The sequence below is a fragment of the Macrosteles quadrilineatus genome, unplaced genomic scaffold, assembly GCF_028750875.1.
Source record: "Macrosteles quadrilineatus isolate MER2022 unplaced genomic scaffold, UCM_ALF_1.0 Scaffold_5__1_contigs__length_97177068, whole genome shotgun sequence".
Classification (NCBI taxonomy): domain Eukaryota; kingdom Metazoa; phylum Arthropoda; class Insecta; order Hemiptera; family Cicadellidae; genus Macrosteles; species Macrosteles quadrilineatus.
In genome coordinates, this window is record NW_026542598.1 from 79,143,583 (window position 1) to 79,164,717 (window position 21,135).

Sequence of the window (21,135 nt, forward strand, 5' to 3'; positions counted from 1 at the left end):
CAAATAACCCTACTAAACAAGTCAAGTGACCAACGCAGCACAGCACTTGTAAAAACTATTGAAATGAGATTTCTTTAGTAACGTATCGAATTGGGCGAGTGTGATGAATCGATTATCATGTGAAAACATTGCAAAAGGCGCGTGGCTGCATGCAATTTGAAAATTGGTCACAGTTTATTCAAAACGATTTTATGTGTTTTTATGGTGTACATATGAACTTTTCGTTATTAAAATACCACCCCTAAGAAGAGTGCACTTGTATAAAGGTAATAGGTAATTACGTCATTACGCAGGTGTTATTGAACAAGAAATGCTGTAGCATCACAGGATGAAACCTGCACGAACAAGTAGGATGCGATTGTGTGTGACTACAGTGTGCTAGATGTTTATACAGTATGGCGTGGGATCATAACTTGGTGTTATTTAACATTTAATTATTAATTATCAACATTATCTATTACGAAAATGATGTAACCGATAGGAAATAAGTTTTCGCTACACTAGGTTCTAAAACGAACAAACTTCACCGGCAAATTTTAATTTCATCCATCATAGTTAGCGTCATTTGATTTTTTTTTAGGTAATCCAGAGATGACAAAATAAAATTTATTTGTCGCTGACACACCACGGCGCTGAAGAATGATTTGTGTTATGAACGAGACGACATCCTTGCTACATACTAAGACCAGCTGGTTCTTTAGTTAATATACAACCAGTTATGTATTCGACAGACATTGGTAGTTTACATCAGCACAATCTGTCAGTGGCTCACATCAAACTACTTTTATTGAATCTACAGGCGACAACTTTAACATTGGGATGGGAATCAATTGTTGAATCCTCTACATACACACCTAAAACCATTGACTATTGGATACTGAAGTAGACATCTCATCTATATTTACCACCTGTCACCAATTTAGAGAACATCTAGGTCTCTGAGCAAGTCTCAGAATGCGCTAGAGTCAAAAACATTCTACCTTATTTTTTTTACTGACGTTTATATGTCATAACAGTTGGTTTAGTTCACAACAAGTCATTCCATGAGAGTTTGACTTTGAAAAAGTTCATGTATTCGACAAAAATCAGTTACTTACATCAGCACAATCTGTTGGTGGCTCACATCAACTACGACGATTTTGATTTAAAAAAACTGGCGATCAATAGTCAAATCCTTTACTAACACACCTTAAACCAAAGCACGAAAACCAGCAAAGCTAACTCATATCTACAAAAAGTCTATGTTCAACATCTATAATCAATGCATTCCAGTGGTGCAATCCTCACTTCTGACGTCACAGTATTCAGTTCGCCCATCTCCCTCTATGGTCCTCACTACCGCTGTATCTACATACAATGAGACAACGTATGGATACATCTGTCATGGTATATCAGCTGATCAACCTACTAGGGAACCGTCCTTAGCCTACAATCGTATTTGGGCAATGGGTAGAAAATGACTGACTAGCAAAACACTGGTCAAAATGAAAAGTTGGAAAAATCTAATTGAGTCAAATACAGTATTACCAAATTAGTCTAGAGCTCTTCCAGAAACTGTAAAAATACATTAAAAATATGTATTAGATAACTAAATTATTGTTGTTGCTAAATAATTTGCATTGTTGCCGTTTATGTTTTTGATCCCTCCATTATACGCATGATTTGCACGGTTTTTAGTTGAATTCAACTGTTTAACTAATTTTAAAGTTTGTTTGGCTATTTATAATGGTTGTGTGTTTCTTGTAACAAAACAAATCTATTATCTTTCACTGTCTACCGTAGTAGATAGGGAGATTTGTTGTTTACAATTAGTTTCTTGTCATTTTATAATTTTTATTTTATTTTACCCAGTAAAAAATCTGATCATAAATAAGGTTAACACGCTATTCTCTTAAGTATTCTTGTCCCGTTGCGGAACACGGGCAGAACAACTAGTACACCTGGTACTGTACCCTAAAATTGCGAAACAACGATATCAACTCTCTTTTGAACAATACCATCATAAACACACACCAAACCAGGCTTCAGACTTGATATTAGGAATTAGGATGAGAAATCTTGCGCTAATGCAAGTTAACATATTCTTCACCATAGTGGTTCTACTAAAGTTCTACACCCTCTATTCATGATCTGAAATAGTTTCATCAACAATTACAAAACCAAGTCCGCCAGGCACACAAGAATTAATTACATCTTAAATATAAATTGACAGTGAAAGGATGAAGTTTCTGGACCGAAACGACCATTAGAACAGTCAGGAACGTGGATTGCGTGTGACATTGAGTGACAGTTGAGCAACCGTGAGCAAGAGAGCAATCAGCAGTGAGCAATGAGCAATGAGCAATCAATGATAGCAAGTATGGTGCCCAAGGTTACTGTTGCACAGTAGCGGATAGCGGGTCTGCCCACTAACTGTACTCTATTGGCTTTGCATTAGTTCAATAGCTTTCGCTTTCCCTTATCCGATTTCCCATGGAAACGTGAGCTTTGGTGTGTTTTTGAAGGATTAATCAATAACACTGCGTTAAAAAAATATAAAATGTGAAAGGTAGTTTCTGAAAAAAGCACAATTTTTTAGCGAATATCCCTTTGGGGGAAGTAGCTATTAGTGTAGACTGAGGCACTGTGATACCTAGACCCGGGACCGATTTGCTTGTCATTTTGATGTGCCGGAGTCAAAAAACCTTTATTCGTTACAATTTTTATATATGTAGGGCGAATGTGTTATATATCGATGGTGTATATATGTGTGTGCCTTTTTGTGAACACGATAACTAGATTCATTTTGGTCCGATTTTGATTACATTTGGCAGATTCACCTAGCATCTACAAAACATAAATTACAGTTAAATAACACAAAACAAATCAATAATCCCGTCGATAGAAATCGACTCATTCAGACTATCCCCAGCTCCGGACGATGTCGTTAACACAAATTCCTCCTGGAGTTTCTTAATCTCCGAACCGGAAATGCGCCGCCGAGGAAGAGTAAATCTCGGTCAAGCCCGCCATTACCATTACCATTACCATCTACATCTCCTGTAACCTGGTTAGACCGGCGCATCTGGCGCGTCGTCACGATGTCCTCCGAGACACTGTCAGCTATCAGCTGATCCTCCACGTCACAGCTGTTTTTACATGTTTGTCTCGCTATCTATTCATTATATCCACGGCGTTTTTGATTTATTCATTCATGGGTAGATATCGCATGGCATTTCAGACTCAGTTTTCAAACTGAGAAAGTTCTTTTCTCCTATCCTTTTTGTATAATATTTGTTTACAACGAGCGAGACAGGAACATAGAGTACTACGTCTTTTTAACTTATATAGACAGAATGTGTGGTACGAGTGAGATACCTTGTGTTGATTCGTTTATGACTAAGATCAGCCGTTTCTTTGGGTAGGACCATTAATTAAGTGGCCAATGATCAAGATAAGTTCAGTTTTGAATGGTTTTGAACCATCAACAAGTTACCAACTTCATAAACGAATTTCTTTTGATTACCACGCAGGTTGTACGATGACTCAGTTTTTTTGTTACACTATACACACTAATAAGCACGACCTTAACATTTTGATTGATTTACACATAACCTTTCTCGTGACTGTAAAGTTCTTGGTTTTAATGATCAGATATTGGAGCAGATATATGATGTATCATACACTAATATCTTTTTAAACGATCTTGCAGCATATTGATTACAAATGTAGCAGTGTTACCACTTTAGTTTTGGATCTAATAAGTGAAAGAGCAGTTTCGACGAGAGGCCGCTGTCCCCAACACGAATGATCGGAATGCCGCGGTGTGGGTTGGGCGGTTGTTGCTAAACATCAAGGTCTCTGGAGTTGGCAAACCTTTGCCTTCGTCACTCGGAGACCAGAATCATTGATGATCTGGGCCAATACATCTAGAGTAACAATAAAAATATGGTGGATGGAAGATGTGCAGAAGATGACTATGTTTCTATTTTGGAATGTTAACTTGCTGTTACAATGTGGCAAATCTTCGGGGATATTATCAATCTCGGCGTCAAAGCATGGGAGCAGCATGTTAAGAAACAGCAAATTGTTTGAATTTACAGTGCATTCAAACAGCCGTGGTGGTGGCACCTGAGGGATTAGGAGACTCCAAGGGTCTCCTGATCCGTCAGGTGCCACGGCTGTTTGAACGCACTGTAAAAGTTGTAGTTTCTGATCACTGCATAAGGAGAGAATCCCACAACCTTTCAAAAATTATCGACGAGTAATTGAGAACTTGCTTTAAATCGACTTTAAGTGATGGGGGTGATAAATGCTCACCTTCCCTAAAAGTTTTCAGAAAAAGTAGGGGAGCAACTAGTTTAAATGAAATGAAAGATGACTAGATTTCCTAGCTTCGAGTAACTAACTTGTAAAAGGTAGACGTAATTTCCAGACATATGTCATCATCGTAGTCTGCTGAAGTATATGCAGAACAGCAAGGGTAGAGCTGCTAGATTTAATTGAATGGGTGCAAAAACGAGCCTTCAGAAACACGGATAAAGGTAGAGGCACAGACTACGGAAACCTTAAAAGTATTAGGAAAACATTAAAGTATTATATTGTCTGTGGTAGAGGAGAGCCTTGTAGACAGTTTACCTACGGTCCCAATATATACCCATAACGGGAAATGCTATCACAACAATGACACTAGACCTAGAGAAAAGTTTCCGCACTGTCAATTACCTTACAACGGTGATTGCGATGCTCCCTTCCCAAGTAGCCATTGGGTTCCATAAATGTCTCCCTGAAAGACGCAATAGTCAGGACATTTCTGACTATTTCATTTCCTCCTTTTCCCCATTTCCCCTTTTCCTCCCTTTCACCCGAATTGCTCCCTTTCTGTTATGACGAGATTGAAGCGTGAGACATGTTTGGTTGTTTACACGATGGGTGGGTTCAACCATGAAGCACACCATGAAGCTGAAACATTTTAGTGCTCGTCTTGTAATCAGTACGGTAGGTGGCCGGTTCAATCCTAAAGGTCAGAAGCTTTTGATGGTTGAAAAAAGGACCCAGCTGTCCTCCTTGATCATTGGACTTAAACTAAATATGTAGTCTTTTCAAAAGAAACTCAGCAATATCTATAAAAACATATAAATTCTTCCATAGATTAGCAGCATGCTCATCCCATCCTGTGAAAATGTATCATTCTTTTGCATCAACTGAAGAAATTTTTTTTCCCGATTTGTGTAGAGGGCGTTGTGTTGATTACTTGTTTCTTGTTATTTTATCAACAATATAAAACGGTTCAACCTTTTTGGCAATGACAATAAATTTGTAAACTATTTCGTGTCCTCAGGTAATAAGCCTGAATAGTGGAGTGCAAATCGTAAAATCTATACAGGAGAAAAACATTGGTCCACATCAGCGCACTAAAATGTCTTCAACTTAAAACACATATAAAATGCTTGATCTTTTACAAGTGGATAATAAGCTAATATTATAATATATTCAAAGTAAATTATTTTAGACTCATCTTTCACCTATATGCAGGTTATAGGCAGAATTGTGCATATCTCTTTCACAGTATGAATGATGATGATTGAATGAACTACAATCCTGAAGAACTTCCTACACTCCACAAATTGCACCGACCTCCTCAGTATTTTCTATGACTCACCATTTCTGAAAAACCGGTTGACCACCTAGGCATACAATGCATCAAAGCTCGCTAGATCCGTCACGGATTGGCCTGAATCTCAGAACTCCTGCAAAGAGTCAAGATGCACCTGGATCTGGATCATTTCCCAAACTCGTTCTCTTCTGCTCATCTCGTGATCGGCTCATTAGTTATAATCTCTGTCCGTCCTGAATCTGCAAAGCAGTTCCATGGCAGGTAATCACGACAGGAATGACATTTCTCAAATTCCGCTTCATTAAGCCAGTGATTTAACCTCGGATGTAAATCATTTGCCTGCAATACAGTTCACTCAATTATAATCTGAAATGTTCCTGGTTCTCATGAAGATAAATAATTATGGAATGGAATAACTTTCGACGTCTGAATTTGTTTGATCTCAATTTCACCTGAGATGAAGCGACAATAAAAAAATTGGAAATAAATTTCCCTGGACGTCCAAAAGAGAGGTTAATATGAAGTAGCCAAAAACATGAGATGGTTGATAGCTGATGAAGAAAACTGCAGATCGAAGGAAGAGGAGACAGTGGTTTGTGAAGTGGGGCCAATTACCTTTTTGGGTATAAATGGCAATATGTTTAATGAAGTAAGATATAATACATGAGAATAAGTGATAACACTTAGACCTACTTACTAAGCAAAACTAACAGGCATTGAATTTGAACAAAAAAGAGGAATGGGTAATCTTGTAGATTTTTTCACGCTGGGAATGTTGGAATGGTAACTGGGAACTTAAAAATATTTTCTTTGCTCAAAAAAGGTTGAAGTGCAAGTTTACTTTATTGAATTCCATTGCAATATCATAAAGTAGATTCTTTTAACTTTCTTAGGTGGTAACAGATTTCCTTTTCTACCACAACATGTCTACAACAGGTACTTTATCTCAAATGCAATCATTGGTTGTTTTCCAGCAATAATCCAAGTCTGTGATTGACCAGACGTTCTCCAACAGTAGGCATATATCTATTAGAAAATCTATAAGTATCTCGAAACTAGTATGCAGGGAAAGCCGATTAGCTCGTATGGCACTGAAATAAATCAACAGAAACATTGGTGGTGCTGAAGAAAATGCTTTTGAAAATTTTAAAACCTTAAAACCTAGAATCAATCGTGACATTGTTCCTATGCAAAAGAGGCTGGTCTTTGAATATCCAAGAAACGTCGGCATTTAGAAAAGACTACATAGCAATTTTAGACCTTGAAGAATTAATCTTGAAATTTCCTATAGGGCCTATAACACTTGGACGAATTGGTCTCTGGATCTCCTAGAAACATGATCATTTAGAAAACCTTCATAGAAATGTTCATATATTTAAGAATTTATCTTGAATTTTCCTATACAACACTTGGACAAATTGGTCTCTGAATCTCCCAGAAACATCGGCATTTGTAGAAAAAGTTCCATAGCAATTTTCAAACATTTATTATCTTCACTTCCTACACGACACAACAGTTAAACATACTGATCTATGAATCTCCAGATAAAATCTTCATTTTTCTCAGTCAGCAGAACGTAAATTATTACCTCCTAACGTCCTCATTAGGCATATCCTGATTGCAGGAAAATCTCTGACAAACCTCTTCACTGTGTAATGTTCCCTCAGCAAAGGTTACCATTATACAAATGAGCACATGATTTCTTGAACGGAAGCATTGTTGCCATCTCGAGGCTCCGTAGTGAGATATACCTCCTGCAGGACGCCGCTGAGTTTTTGTCCCGAACTCCATCACTGTGACGACCTTGCGTCTTCCTATTCTTGCGTGCCATTGACCCAAGAGACCACGGTCGAGTCACTGCAGTTCTCGGCAGACGGAAAGAGTTCCAGGATGACGACTCTTTGTCGGTGCCGTTGTCTTCGTTGAGCAATTTTATAGATAATCGAGTGGCTTCAGCCAGTTGACAGAGATAGTTCAAGATGAAAATGAACTCCAGCATATTGAATTTGGATACTGAAGCAAACTTCATGTTTACATGTAACAGCTGTTGTCACTTTTTAAGTAGGCCTAACATTTAAATAGAGTTCTAGGCCTATAGTATGAGTTAGGTTCATTTGGACATGGAGCGACTGAACTTTTTACAAAACTATTTATTCTTTATGTTTACGATCGTTTGTGATGAGACAGAACAGAAACTACTTACAACTCTCAAATTGTTTAGCTGGGTATCTGGATCTTTGAAGTGCTGGCTTAAAAGGTCTTCGGTTCAATCCTGTGGAAATTAGCATTTTGATCGTTCGAAACTGGGCCTAGCTATCCTTTGATCGTTGAGATATTGACCCTGATTAAATAAACAACTGTTCCTGATGAGTAAACAAGCTACACAGGTTATATTATAACTCTATTCCACACCCTGTATTGGCATACAAATTGCGTCGATCTCTTAATGAAGTGATTAGTGCTTCGCATGACTTACTTGAGAAATTCTGCGATCGTACACCGTTACCACACTATTATTGTTCGTAAAACTGCATTTCCCATTCCCTTATCCTTGGAAAGCACGCATTAAATCAAAACTTCACGAAATTCTCATGGGTCTAGTCTGCATTTACTTCCTTAGATCCTTGGTCACGATCACTTGAATGGCCCAAGACCGTGGTAATTTTCAACTACGCACGACGTCCATTCCCCATCCTGAGTTGACGGACAGGAACCTTGGAGACATGTTATTATCTGAAGCCACCGGCAACATGAGGTGAAGGCTATCTCTGGTGATTACACCGGTAATTCTCAAGTTTAACAGGTTGTGTAAATGTTAGTGTAATTATTGTGGAGCATTAGGAATGAGTGATAATCAGGAGTAATCCTAATCCAAGCTCCACTATAAACAATATAATGATGTTGACAATAAAACACGTATGATTGACCATAGTCAGTATAATGCCTTAGACATTCCATCCCCATGTTAAAGTTGTAGCCAGTTTTTTAATCAAATTTGTCTTAGTTGATGTGAGCCACCTACAGATTGCGCTGATCTAAATTACTGATTTCTGCCAATTACACGATTGTGTTTACCAAGTCAAACTGATGGAATGACTTATTATGAGCTATAGCAACTGTTGTGACCCAGCAACTATGTCAGGAACAAAAAATAAGGTACAAAATAGAGTTTTAGACACTAGCGCAATCTGTGACTGGCTCACACAACTACGTTCTTTTTTAGTAAAAAATTGGTGACAGCTGATCCAAATAGATGGGATGTCTTTAGCCAGTTTTTTAATCAAATTTGTCTTAGTTGATGTGAGCCACCTACAGATTGCGCTGATCTAAATTACTGATTTCTGCCGATTACACGATTGTGTTTACCAAGTCAAACTGATGGAATGACTTATTATGAGCTATAGCAACTGTTGTGACCCAGCAACTATGTCAGGAACAAAAAATAAGGTACAAAATAGAGTTTTAGACACTAGCGCAATCTGTGACTGGCTCACACAACTACGTTCTTTTTTAGTAAAAAATTGGTGACAGCTGATCCAAATAGATGGGATGTCTTAATACAGTAGTTCTAGGAACATTTTCCATGATTTAGATTTTGTAGTCTGATAGACATTAAAATTCTCAATAATTCTGAAAATAAATCAAATTACAAATCAAACATCACTTCATTTAACAGTGTGTTATATTGTATATAAAAATTGTGTACGTACAGCTTATTTTCTTTAGACGCACCGTTCTGTAAATAAACTACTATCTTTAAATCATGGGCCGCTTACAGAAACCTTGCTGGTCGACGCTTTAATAAATCTTACAATGGAGTCACATTTTACGTTTACAAGAGAGGAACTGGCTCAAATTCTGAACAGAAACGGGAAAAGGAGATCCGTAATTTAAGTCGTAAACCTTCTTCAGCCACAGAATGAAGAGATAAACTTCTGGTTAACGTTCGATGCCGGCCCGACCAAATGCGTGCACGCACCGTCACGGTACAGAAATAAATGTAATGTGTTTTTCTACGTGTGTTCTGTGTTTTATGTTTTAAATTGATGACGAATCTGAGAAGAGGATAACCTGAGGATGTGGCAGTCGCCACGAAACATGTAGTTGTTTATCTACCAACACTAAACGGATATTGTAAGGTAACAATAATAATTTAATTAATAAAGTGTGTGTGTATTTTTAGTAAAATGTTAAAAGTTTACGACGAAATTAATAAATTTTCCATATTTTGTCAAAATAATATGTTTATAAACAAGCCAACTATAACACAAGTTATTATTTACTACATAAGAATAACTTAACAGGAGAATTTTAAATTTACCTAGTTTTTATGCCCATCAAGAAAAAAAAACTTGGTAATATATGGTGTACACGCGTAAATCAGTAGAAAACAGCCGACAGCCAATAATAGCCAGCAAATAGAGAAGTTCCATGAAGAATTAAGATTCAAAAAATAATTATTACAAATTGCAAAGACTTTGTCTTCCTTAGAAACTATTATCCTCAAATTATATTAACCTGTGTAAGTATCGTAACTATCTCTCTGTACTACAGTATTATTGCCGATTGCAATTTGTTTTTCATGCCGAGCGTTCGAACAGCGATCATAATAATTATAGTTAATTACTTAATCACTCTACATTAGACAAACGCGTGCGGTTTGAGACAGATGCTTCCCATTGATATTTTGCACTTCCTCAGCCATATTGAGGGAACCGGTTTTCCAACCAGGCCGCCTCTTCAACCTCAACCTCTTCCCAACCAGATGATGTCTAAAGTGATCTGAAGAGATGATAGTGTAACATACACCTGATTATAATGCATATATTTCCGGTTTATTGAAGTGGAAATCTGTACGCTTTTCCGTTTGATCTCAATGTTAGATTCTTTAGAAAATCGTGAATAATAAGATTTTGGAATCTGCCGATAACATTCCATACACGCTAAATATAAACAAGTACCGGTAATGTAAAAAAATATGATTATAATGTTATTGCTAACGTTGATATGTACTATATCCTGTGGGGTTTTGAAACTTTGTTAACACATGATAGGCTAGTAAAGTAAAACAACAATAAGACTCAAAGAAGAAGAAGAAGAATTCAATATTTTTTTCAAAAGTTAGGCCTATTAATTTTGCAACTAAATTCCAATTGATTGTACATTTTTTAAACACCATAATATTCACAAATAACTCACTTGTCAATCAAAATTCTATTCACCGTGTTATATTGCAACAATTTTTATTCCCGTAGCTTTTTCAATGTTTAAAAATCAAAGAAAAATGCCAATGCTATTTCATGATACGATTCTCATCTTCTATATCGGAATTGCAAAAATCCTTTAGAAAAGGAATGTCAAATAGTCTTGTGCGTGAATCAAACTTACCACGTGTGTTATGTAAATGGTAAATCGTAATTCATCCGAAATTAGGATAATTTATTTATTTAATAATTATGTTATGCTCATTGCACATCGTGCGCATTTGCAAAGCAAATTACACATTGAGGAAGGGGAACTAGACGTAGTCCGTAACAACACACATCATCATAAAAACCATACAAACACAAATGCAACAATAGGATAGTTAGGAAATTGAAATTACTATCAAACAAAACAAATCCAAATCCTCAAGGAAACAAAATTGCAACAAATAGTGAACAAGGCAAACCCAAACCCCACACAAATACACCCGTAGAAAAACAAACGTGCAACAAGTATAAAACAAACTTACGTTGCAAAATGTAAATATCCAACAATGAAAACTGTCATGGTAACACAGCACACACAAAACTACACTAAAACAACGGACATTGTTGAGATAAACACAACACAAAACAGCGGATGACGGACAAACGTAAACGTCAAACACACAGGTAGACACTGAGGTTAGGTTGGTAGTGTTGTCAGTGATGCCAACCAACAGGTATCACGAGTACCAACCTTCACACACAGACAGACACACCTGTATAGTGACGATACGCCTGTTAAGGATGTTATTAGGATGATCCAGGATCCAGGACTTTATTTCAGTACAGGGACAATCATCGACCATTTGTCACTTGTCTAAACCTAAATGACTTTCTACGAGTAACGGGTTTTTGATTTGTAATTTATTGTTGTCTGGTGTTCTTCAAGGATCTCAAGAGTTTGGTATCTTAGATTGATTTGACTTCTGCGTTTGATTAAAGCAATAAATAAAAATATGCCAGGCTTTTGTAAAGATGTATAAAACAACTTTTTGGCATCAGTCAACAGTGTCGGCTGCAGGGGGCTTAAGTACAAAGTTATTCTAATTTTTTATATTGAAATATCCCACTTCATTCATCTGTCAACAAGAGAAAATGCTATACTTTACCAATACCAAATGTGGTTCATCGATTTCTCTGCAAATTAAGGGGTGGCCGTTATCTCCTTAGTGTAAAAATGGAATAAAGAAGTGCAAGAATGCCAGAATTCAACAAATAGTAGATAGTGGTGGTTTAAAGTTCTCGCATAATACAATCAGATGGTTTGATGGTTACCGGTTCGTCCTGAAAAAGTTCAGCAGCATTTTGACGGTTCGAAACTACACCCAGCTGGCAGCTGTACTTGATCATCATTGGGCTTTTCAGCTAATCTAAGTCAGTAACAATGCTACAAAAATCATCCACTTCATTTCATTCAACACCCTGCAATCATATGCACAAAAAATACGTCACTGCTTTAAGTCAACAAATAAAAATAAAAATGTCTTTGACTTTCTTTCAAATAAACAATTACAGTCATTTAAAAAAATGTCTTATGTATAATTTAGGCTGCAGCCACTAAAATAAAAATAAAATAAATTAATCCTACGAGTGTACTGGTGAGTGGGAGTAATATTGTATACAAAAATAAATAAAAACTTTTTAAACAAATTCTAAAAATCAAGGTCACAAAGTGCTATCGGAATTAGGCAAATTACAACATAAACTATCAGATTAACCTCCCACTAAACCCCTAACCACCAAAAACGTTCCCCACATGCACACAGATAGACAGACCCACATTTTCTTTATACTACTACAGTAAACATAGATTTCGTGAAGCTTACCGTGAATGGATACATTTATATTCTTCTTCTTCTTTTCAGACAGTTTATTTAGTCTATCGGTGATTTCAAAGCGCAAAGTGTTAATTGTTTTCAGTAGCGACGACAGTTCACCGTCACTGTCACTCGAAATGGATGCTACCGACTCTTTACATGTGTCACACTTAAACTGGTGTATGTTACTATTCTTCCTCTGCACGTTCAGTCCAGCACAAGTCAAGTGAAGCACTTCGCCGCACTCCGTGCACTTCACGACATCTCTCCCGCCCACTTTACACTTCGCACACTTGTCTGCCATAGTTTCGACTAGATGAAGGAATATATATTTTTAATCGGAATAATTTGGAATATCTTTTCAAGTAGTCACAGCGTACTCAGGACCGAGCTAAGGGCGATCAGATGGCGAGCCCCTTCCGCATCGGCTGCCTGATAACGACCGATGATTCTATAATTTTAATTATACTTAACCAAACCTAAAGGGAACAAGAGTACAGCATGTCTCACTACATAACGGTACACCCTGGCAATGCGGGACACTATCAATAGTGATAACAGGCCATAATTCAAAACGAAACACCATGTTGACTCTACCGTTATTTTTTCACTATCGTAAACACCTAGGTTTTTTATCTTCAATGAATTGGCACAAAGAAACGTACCAAGGGTTTTATAGAATGAAGAAGTTACAGTACCATCAAAAGTGAAAATAGCGTAATGTTATGAGCTGCTTGTTTTCAACAACTGAATTGAATTGCAGGAATAATATCCACTTTACTATCTTAATGTATTCCAAAAAAACCACCTAGTAGTTAGATATATGTTAAAAACGTTAAAAAATCGTACTCTTCTTGATTGATGGGAAGTGGAATACTCTAGGTACAATCACCAACTACAGTTTATTGTGATTCTTCCTGTTCCGAACACTCTTAATCAAACATTTCACAGGTTTCTAGACTCAAGACATGAAAATTGGCGGGAAGTGTTATCAATCAAGCGTTGCTGTTGCACTTCTGCAAATCTTCATCCGAAAGTGATCAACGCAAAAACCATGACACTAGACTGCCTTAGTAAAGCACGAGCCCAGGATGCCCAATTGATTAATTATGGTCTGATATTTGTCAGGGAAAGTTCCTTTTTGCATGACTGGAAAGATGTGATCGCTGCCCAAACACAATGGCTACTGGAGCAACATGTTTCACAATCGTCTGAACTCTGAAGTGTGTTTCTTTCTTGTCATCTGAGGTCCAGATATAAATTCAAAATAGACGATGTTCGAGGAATATGGACGGATTATAGTCAAATCAATGAATAGTGGAATTAATAATTCAATATTTAATTATGATTTGATTAATTGTAGTAATATTTCCCTAAATTATCTACAGGCCTGTCCTCAGAGGAAAAACTTATATCTACTGAAATACTCGTTTTGTAACTATTACCTTACAGTGCTATTGTTTTTGTCATCACATGGTTAGAAGACTATTGAGTTGTTTTTTTCTAAGTTTTGTTAATGGTTGGTGTAAGTGATATTGGTCAGTAGTTTCCAGTAGATGTCGTTGAACCTTTTTTGTATTTTCCATAGACTCCTGAAAATTGATTAAATATAGGGAGATGCTTTGTTTGAGTTATTAATTATTGCAAGTGCTGTTCAATTGAAGGATTAGTTAATTTTTGAGCAATTTTACTACTTTAGCCAACCTATATACTTTTTAAAAGTTGCCTCGCCAAGATAACCTCTTTGCTTTCTCAAAATGGTATCTAATACGATTCATCCGATGGACCAACTGGTATACTTTTCTATGAACGTTGCTCCATTTTCCCGATGATGCCTGTGAACACAGTTTCGTAAGTTCTGTAAAGCTTCTGGTGCAAGAATTGCCACAGCAAAATGATCGGACGTGATCGGTGAAGAAAATGCCGCAACCTCGATTAAATACTTTGACGTCAAACATAAAACTAGTTCCTACAAAACAATGATTGGGGATATCTTCCTGGAATTGCATGTACAATGTGGTTTACTAGAATAGCGTTCACATTGGGAGTTGACTCTCACAACTCGTGCTTGAATATGTAAGTCTCTTTTCATAATAAATTAGTAAACTGATACACAAAAATCTTTTCATTCTTTCTTTCGGTCCACCTACCAATGAAAACTATAAGTGTATTCCCGATTTAACATCAAACTATGGCCCTGACACCGTGCTTTCAGGCTGAGGTGTAGTTTTAGGAGGTAAATATTTGTTCGTCTCCATGGCAACAAAATAAAAGCTATGCCATCATGTTTAACCTTTGCTTGTAAGTTTCTCCTACCTAGTGGTATATTAAGCTAGCTACTCGATTTAAGCTAAAAATATATTCTGATACGTGCTGATACTGACACACACTCGTTCCAATAAGAGTGCAGTTTAAAACCACTAATTTATATAAATTGGGGTTTAATATCTTTCCTTGGAAAGACTTCATCCAGAGTAATATTTTTCCACGTACAAACATATTACTGACGACGGAAAACCGTATACATCTTCGTAATTTTTCCATCGACGTTCTTTTACCCGTTCTACATTTCACATTTTTGTTCTTTTTGAAACCAAACCATATTCGTCCAACCAGTCTTATGTCGAAACTACTCCATTTTCATCATCTCCTCTTCATATCACACCCTTCACTTAACGCATATTCAGCCTCCATTTATACTTCTTATGCCTGATTACCCAACAAGAAAAATGAAATGTGTCATGAGAAAGTACAATCTCCGTTTTCACCGTTAAGGATTACTGCAAGAAATTACCACGAGGTTCTAAGTTCAAATAAACAAAAAAGCGTCATTTAATTCATTTCCTTTCCTAATCTCTTATTTCTTACTATCCTGACCCATCTTCAGCCTCCTTTCAGACATCCTCCAACTGATTATCCAGCAGTAACGTAAATATTTGAGACAGTACAACCTCCCTGTCCACCACCAAGGTTCACTGGTCTTGAGGTTAGCTGTAAGAAACAATTTAGATGTTCTGAGCGTCCATCAACGAAAAGTCAATCAACAGAGCTGGTTTTGTGTGTATTTACACTTCATTCCATTTCATTCTAATCCAGTCCATGGCACATTTCAGCATCCTCCCAGACCTCTTCCATCTGATTATCCAGCAACACTAATCTCCATGTGAGAAAGTACCTGTGTTCACCGTCTGCATCTTCATCCCCAGTCTCGCGTGCATATCTCCATCTCTCCATCTCTCTACGGTTCTCGCTCTCACTCTCTCGCATGTGTGTCCGACTGTGTATCCTCTTATCAAACTTGTCAGGTCGTGATCCGCCTACTCGAGGGAAAGTCAAAGTGATGCGGGTAATCAAGATATAAAATAAGAATAAAAGGATCAAGAAGGACTAAAGGATTACGGCGAGGATCAAAGTGTAGGTGGATTTACCCGACGTTGGTGGTTTTGGAGCATGTGTGAGATCCAACACTAAATTTAGTGGATGTAGTAAACGTATAAATAGTCTAAATGTTACTGGTTTGATACAGGGTAAAATCAGAAGCATATTGGTGGTTTAAAACTGGACCAGCTGTTCTTGATTATTGTGATTTCAATTAATGGTGCTGACCAAAAACAGCTGATCTTAAACCACAACAAATTTGTTATCTCATTTATCGTCATTATTCACCTATTTTTTAAATGTCTAAACTCAGCTTAAAATGTGCCTTCTTGCGTAATCACACTATCATTTCAGAATTAATGGTCCATACTTAAAATGCCTTACACATTCCCCTCCTCTTAGGTGTCCTATTCGTTAGGCATGAATTGAATAACTTGTTTCAATAAATTTACTATTGCCCGAGCTTTCAACATTTTTCGGACTGGACAACATTTTTGAAGCACGTAAAAACATCCATTTGAAAACATAAGAGCCTAATTTATCCGTCCCGACTGAAAGGAAAACTGTTCATTTCGTACTAGAAACATAACAGATACATTCATGAACTCCTTCAAAATTAGGTCTGTTGTCCAAAGTGTGACCTTCCATAGTATTACCAAAGATAACCAATACTACCTAGTCTATGGTATTACCAGGAAACACATTTATGTTGTACAGTACTATTGCAGTTTACTTTGCTATAGTTTCTCCAACATTACCTGGAAATTAGACATTCTTGAATCTTTTCTTCCACCACAAGGAGATTAGCCGACATTTCCATTGTCCATTGGCCACGGCATGGGTCCGGACCCAATGACAATACTGGGGTCAACCCATCACAGTTATATTGCGACAACTACACCTAACTGTCTCCCATACCATTGCACAATAGCTAGAGGAAGAAAGCTAGAGGATCTTCATGAGACGCGGTTTAGAAATTCTTAAACAACGAAATGTTGACATAATTTTCTTTTATCTCAATTAAGGTGTACTGCCTAATTTAAAACCTTAAACAATATGTTAACGACAAAGATTAAACTTTTAATCATAAAGATAGTGATGTTGGTAAACCAATTGTTTTCCTGTCCCCAAAACTGAGATGAAAGCTGAGTTAAAAACAGAAGTAGCATAAACGTAATCTTTTTAGATAGCCTAACTGACCAGGATTTAACTAAGTTTTTATTCATATAAGCATGATTAAAGTAGGCCTAACCTTGTGCGGGCTTCTCAAAGTTGAAATCGTAAGTTCTGAAAAAAGAATAAAAAGTGAAACGTTCTATGCGTTCTACTTGTTAAAACCTGTTGTTGTAAGGTTAACGCATCAAAGAGACTCGAACGATCGGTTGCGCCGAAGTCTTCAGCGTCTTTCATTACATCTTCTTCATATCGGGGTTTACCTCTACAATCACTTGTACTTCACTTGTACTTGTACTTGTACAATCATAGTATACCTCGTACACTTAAATACAAATACATATTCTTTAACAGCAAAACATGTAAAATGTCTTCCCTTATTCACACGATGTTTGTCGTTTCTTAAACTCTACCATTGACAACGAATATTGTGAATAGACTTCTCATTCTGTAAAATTAGAACTCTGTTTTTATGTGTGTTTAATTTTGTTAGTGTTTGAGTGAGCTTGTGTCGAATTATGTCTCTATATTATTTTAGGGGTGGTTTTACTATTTGGATATTACGCTTAATAAGTCACAATACATAAGTAATGAGATTGTAGCGATAGGTATTATGAAAGTTTACTTTTTTTTATAGAAGCTCACTTTGAACGTCTTTGAGTCTTAAGCAGAAGATTCTTTTTAATTTACCAGAAGCTCTAAAAAGAGGACTGTGAAATAATGATGCGACCTAACCTAACTAAAATGGAAAATCTAAAAACTCTTTCTACATATACCGGACGAAACTAACCTTAAAATCGTCTTCAGATCCATAAGGATGGAAGTCTGTCGGTGAGTATATGTTTAATGGAAAACTTCACCCACTTTTCGGTGTTGGTTGAGTGCCAGTACCACGTGACCAGTCACTTAACCAGTTCCGGTTCCGTTACTTCCAGTTGCAAAGCACGTACCTCTAGACTTCCTCTTGTAATCTTGAACCAGACAAGTGTTTAGCATCACTGCATCCGGCGGATCTGCTGCTGGCAACACTGATTTTGGAAAAAAATTATTGATGAATCAAATACGTTTTTAGCTTTTAGCTTATGCACGTGTTGGCGTGATTGACAGCCACTGCGTTAGGAAATTCGTATTTTGATTTTCGCTACACCACTCATATGAAATTTAAAAAATTTAACATTGGCCATATTGATTTCCAAGTAACTATGTTGGTTGGACAAAATAACAAGGAAAAAGTAAACAAAAAAATGCAACATGTGTTTATAACAAGGCATCCACAGTATACTAGCAAATTACAATATACAGTAAAAAGGGGAAAACATATCTGTTACTATTGAGCAAAGATTACACTGATGATTAAGTTACTCGATATAGGGAAAAATGGTTTCGATCAAATGCCTATTATTTTACTTGGCTCTCTCTTATCAAAGCTTAACCCCGAAGAACTGAGGAAATGTTTTAGCAAACTTTGTTTTAACAGTGAAATCAGTATTATATTTATTTTATGTAAATTAGAATTTAAACAAAAAAAAAATCAATAATCTGTTTTTATTCAAACAAACTACTAAAACAATGTTCTTGCGAGTATATATTTATTATTATAAACGAATGATTTTTACAATTGACTGGAGGATAAAATTTACGTCTCTTAGGATTTCCAGGTTAAAATTTCCATCACAATATAAATTGAAATTCCACTGAAACTTAAATAATGAAACCCAAAATTAGTTGTAAATCAAACGTGAGTTTCCTTATATTGCTTTTACAATATAAATAAACTATAACGAGCCATGGCTCAGTACCCAGGTACTAAATTTTTAAGTGGAAATTGAATCAACAAGGATTGCTCGCCAAGGATGGTGAAGTTATAACTTCAACAATCAAGTCTATCAGACGGTTTTGCCAGATCAAAACATGTACAATGTCATGAGAACAGATGCAAATTAGGTGGAAACGGCTTCATAATTAAAACAGCTTTGTTAAGAAACCTTCCGGAGTCTCACGGCCTCCTGATGACTCCCTGGCCTAGAAACCGTCCCAATGGGAGGATGGCTACATGACACAGAGTATGATTAGGAAGGTCTAGGAGTTAGAACCTCTTCGCTACATCCTACTGATGAGGAAGGTCTAGGAAGTAGAACGTCTTTGCGACATCCTACTGATGAGGAAGGTCTAGGAAGTAGAACGTCTTTGCAACATCCTATTATCGATGAGGAAGGTCTAGGAAGTAGAACGTCTTTGCAACATCCTACTATCGATGAGGAAGGTCTAGGAAGTAGAACGTCTTTGCTACATCCTGCTATCGATGAGGAAGGTCTAGGAAGTAGAACGTCTTTGCTACATCCTGCTATCGATGAGGAAGGTCTAGGAAGTAGAACGTCTTTGCTACATCCTATTATCGATGAGGAAGGTCTAGGAAGTAGAACGTCTTTGCAACATCCTACCATCGATGAGGAAGGTCTCTAGGAGGTAGATCAAGGGCCATATTTTGAATCTACATGGCCCCTGGCTGGCGACTCATTCCAGAGAAGCCCTTCTTGTCTGATTTTTAATTTGATGGAGCTTAAGGGTTTAGAAAATTGGGGCTATTGCAATGGTGCGTAAATCGACCTGGTATTTGATCCATTGTGTGAATAAACCTAAAGTAGTAGGCCAGGTAATAAGGCTGATAAGTGTTTCAATTCAATAATATTGGGGTTTGCGCGACTGGCTTTATTTTTTCAGGTCGGGTGAAAATCGAATTGCTTTGGGGAATATTGATTGAAAAAATAATTCATTATACTACATTCGGTTTGAGCTTCTTCAATCGCAACGAAATCTTGAGCTAGTCGTGGCAAAATCACGAGCTTCTCCTACATCCACGATGAAATAATGAAAATCTTCTCCGTTTGCGGAGAGATCATCTCCCGAAATTGCAGAAAAATAATGCACGTCTCATGTGGTCGTGGAGAAATCGTGAACATCTTTCGCGGTCGCAAAAACTTCGTATTCGTCTCCTGCGATTGCGGCGAAATCGTGGCTTTCGATAGCGAAATCTTCGCAGACGCTTTCGGTAATCACAATAATAAACACTCGGACCAAAAATCAAACCTTTGAGGTGAGGGTGAGGCTCCAAAGTGAGTTCTTAACCGCAGGGAGGGAATTACGGTCCAGTCCAACGTCCAGTCTAGCTAGATGACCCTGCTTTGTATCATCCTACCGATGAGGAAAATCTAGGAGGTTGAACTGCTTTGCAACATCCGAACCTCCCACTATCCTCCTGTGAACGGGCAACTGTTGATTGTTGCCGCTACTCAGTAGTGCCAACTTCACTCTTGCGTGGAACTGTGGAAGGGAAATTTCCGTGGTCAGCCTGCTGTTTCAAATAATGTCCTTGAAATGTTTGTTCAGGTGTACGTGTATTTTGTTCCGGAGGCGATTGCGTTGACATCAGTTTTGAAGAAAATACTAACCGTAACCTCAGAATTCAAGGCGATGGAATGATGGAGTCAATTAATTCATAGAGATTTCCCAGAGTGATAATTAAAGTATTTTAATTTCCCAGTGTAATATAAAAGGATGATTTCCATTGTTCCCATGGAAAATATCGAATGGGAATATAAGTGGCTTGTATAAGTAACAGACGAGGCAATTATTTAAAATATGCCTCATATAACAAGAAACAGATCAGGATTAGACCAAATAACTTATACAGTAAGGTATTAAAAATGCACAAGGATCGATTCTTTCTTACTAAAAACCTGATCATATTGAAATGATGCTAGGAAGTGGTTTGAAAACACATGATTATTTTTAAAATGACAGTAAAATGACATAATCAATTTACTCTTTGTAATGAATTGTTAATAAATAGCATAGTTAGTACAACAAAAATTACACAGTTTACAGTTTAGTATTGCAATTAGTTTTATCGTTCATTCGTCGT

At 37.0% G+C, this 21,135-nt stretch overlaps 1 protein-coding gene across 1 annotated transcript in view; it reads right to left on the reverse strand.

The window, feature by feature from the left end:
- Window positions 1–11,464, reverse strand: part of LOC128994906 (ATP-binding cassette sub-family G member 8-like) — a 60,558-nt gene extending 49,094 nt beyond the window's left edge. The window contains exon 1 of the mRNA XM_054419736.1: window positions 11,331–11,464. The gene's annotated coding sequence lies outside the window, so the exon portion shown is untranslated. The remainder of the gene's footprint in view (window positions 1–11,330) is intronic.
- Between the last annotated feature and the right edge of the window lie 9,671 nt (window positions 11,465–21,135).